This window comes from Alligator mississippiensis, chromosome 4, assembly GCF_030867095.1.
Source record: "Alligator mississippiensis isolate rAllMis1 chromosome 4, rAllMis1, whole genome shotgun sequence".
Lineage (NCBI taxonomy): Eukaryota > Metazoa > Chordata > Crocodylia > Alligatoridae > Alligator > Alligator mississippiensis.
This window is the reverse complement of record NC_081827.1, coordinates 21661221-21664357: the sequence shown is the minus strand read 5'-3', so window position 1 is coordinate 21664357 and position 3137 is coordinate 21661221. Positions and strand designations below refer to the sequence as shown.

Here is a 3137-nt window from a genome sequence, read left to right as displayed (position 1 = left end):
TTCTAAGAGCCAAATGTATCGAGGTACCAAGACAACAGGCAGGGAGGTAGTAGGACTTTGGAAAATCCCAAGGTGGCATTTGCTCTGACTTCAGGCCAATAAGGAGTGAATTCCTCAAATTCTGTGATTCCTTTGGATGAACCACAGTGCAAAACAAAAAGCCCCACTATTTAAAGAAACTGATGTGAATGAAATTTGCCTGATGAGCAAGGTCTAACAAAAATATCAATGTGGACTGCCAGTCAGTGAGTTATGCTATTGTTAACATTTCCATCTAAAGCATCTAATTGGGCTTTTGTATAATAGATACATCTTAGCTAACAGTGAAGCACTGAAAGGAAGGGGGTATAGCTCAGTGGTAGCCAAAAACTAGAGCACTGAGAAGAAGGGGGTATAGCTCAGTGGTAGAGCATTTGACTGCAGATCAAGAGGTCCCTGGTTCAAATCCAGGTGCCCCCTTGTTGGAGGTCGGACTTGATCATTTATTGAGGTCCCTTCTGACCCTAACATCTATGAATGTTGTTATAAGATGCTCTTCACAGGTGGAATGAATGATTCTCATTCAAGATGCAGAAGCACTCTGGGATACTATGAGATTCTTTTAAGGGTGCAGTACAATATTTGCACTATTGGGTGTGCAAACTTGTACATGTTATTCACAAGAGAAACCGAGAGCTTTCAAATAGCAATTCATAGCTCCAAAACCATTCTGACCTGTTGTGGTCTTTCTGAGTTCTTCGCCACACAAGAATTACTCTAGTATTTTTCTGTAGTAAAAACTAAGTGAAATTACTTTCTGAAATGGTATGCTACTAAATTCAGAAAAAATTATAGAGGGGAGGCCTTGAGTCCAAAAATATTGAGAGCCACAGGGTTAAGGTCTAGGAACTTTTTGGAGAACTCTACTGTTGGGAAGGACTTATTGAGACAGAAGGGTATGAGGAAGAAGGAATAAAGGCTGACTGGTTGAACAGCCATGATTCTCTTGTATACCATAACACTGTAACAGAAGCAGGTCATTGTTAGAAGTGAGTCATCTCCTGCAGGCATAGACAACCAGAAACTAAGAAGATCACAAACCAAAAGCAAAGACAAAACTGTACTTGTGGCAGCATTCCTGTCTCCGAGCACATGAACATGAAAGGGAACATATTTAGCAGATGCATATTCTTTGGAACACAATGACAAAAGTATAACACATTGAACAAAAGTGGATAAAGAGGAAAACAAAATAAGAATTGTCACATCATTAACCTTAATAGGGAATGGCTGCTACCTTGTCCAACAGCACATTGGAACAGCACACAATGAAGATCCCAAAGCATTTTCAGTCAGTAAGAGTCATTTACAAAAGGTTTTTTTAATGATGTCATCAAGACTGGAGAACCAGCAAATCAGTATATTGCCAAACTGTAAAATGGTTGAATCTATCAGTTATCAGATCTTTAAAGATGAACCGGCTTGTGATAGGTCAATAGTAGGGGGAAAAGATGCAGTTGCCCATGTGGGAATTCTCTGACAGCCCACACCATGTCTTCCGGGGCTATGCAAGACAGCTCATAAACCTGTTCATGTCTTAATCTGGGACATAAATGGAGTCAACACAGAAATAATCCACTGAGTAGCCTAGAGAAAGCACAAAAATACAAAGAAAAATGCACCAAAATTTGTGCTGAAACAAATGCATAAATATGAAGCAGATGAAATCAATGAAAGCAAAGGAGAGCCTTTGAGTACTATGGAGAAAAACACGATAATGGAAAATGTCTAGCATATGCGAACATATTCAATAACTGTGACAACAGAAATCATTTGGCCAAAGTTTGCAGACTAGTAAAACAAAAAGAAGGAAGCAAGCAGTGAGTCATAGTTTGAGGATTTGTATGTATATGACATGAACACAGTACAAGACAGCAAAAATATATGGTTTATGAAGCTTGGACTAGCACCACATGCAAAATACAAGGCAGCAGAAAATTTTATGCCAAAAAGGCAGCGGGATATCAGTGAACGTGATATGCTACAAGGACTTGCCAGCATTAATATAAGAGAAGAAAGTGAAATTGCAACCAGTGCAAAGCCCAAGTATAACTATGTGATGGTATTATCATAATACCACTAGGGTGATATAGAGTACAAGCAGAACATACAGCCCAAAATTTCAGGTTATCCAGATGACACTGTGTTCAGAATCCACTGTATTTAGTTCAAAAAGAGAATTCATGACTCTAAGAAATCAAGAACAGACAAATCGCCCCTGCAGTGATGCTGCTAATATATTTGAAAGACTGGGATGTCTTCCAGACACATTACACACATAGGCAATGCGTAGGGAGGTACAGGGGGGCATGTGCCCCCCGCCCCGATATTGCCTTCTGCTGACGCTGCCACCGGCGTCTGCAGGCAGTCGCTCCTCACCCCCCACCCCCTGCTGACACCACCACAGCTGCCTGCGGGTGGTCCCTGCTCAGCCCACCCTCGCCGCTGACGCCACCACAGCCACCTGCGGGCAGTCACCACTCACTACCACCACGCCACTGACACCGTTGCTGCCAACTGCGGGCAGTTGCTGTCCTCCCACCTCTCCCTCCCCCTCCCCAGCCTCAGGAGGTATAAGCCATTCATGATTACACTTGTAAATAAGAAAAACAAATCAGCTATTAAAGGGCATGAGTTATAGAATATGTGTTACATTAAGAAAAAAATTGAATAATAGGAGGTCAAAAGTAAAAGGAATCACAAGCATCATTAAGAAGGAAAATAAGTTCTGCATGTCTATGTACATAGAAAAATATTATACAAGGCCCTAAAAAGTGCTTCCTACAAAATCCATGTAAAGGAGGACTAAAAGTAAAAACTTGTTCAATATTTAATGCTGGAGATAGATATTGACAAGTGCAACTTACTAAGAAAGGTGGCTCTCTCATCATGTGGACAGCAGCAAAAATGGTTGAGAATGGTGCTTGGAATCAAACCTGCCCTGGAAGAATACCAACCTCAGCAGCAAACCCAGAAGGAGCTCATAGGTTCAAAAGCACAGCTGATGATATTCTGGCAGACAGATGTGGAGAAAATGTAGCAAAACCTGTGGCATGTCCTAACCACAGCTCCTTGTGTTTGCTAGAAAGAGCTGGAAA

The 3137-nt window shown here is 41.4% G+C and overlaps 1 non-coding gene across 1 annotated transcript; it reads left to right on the top strand.

Annotated features, from left to right (window-relative positions):
- The first annotated feature begins 387 nt into the window (after positions 1-387).
- TRNAC-GCA (transfer RNA cysteine (anticodon GCA)) lies at positions 388-459 on the top strand. Its single transcript has one exon. It is a non-coding gene; the product is annotated as a tRNA-Cys (tRNA).
- The last annotated feature ends 2678 nt before the right edge of the window (positions 460-3137 follow it).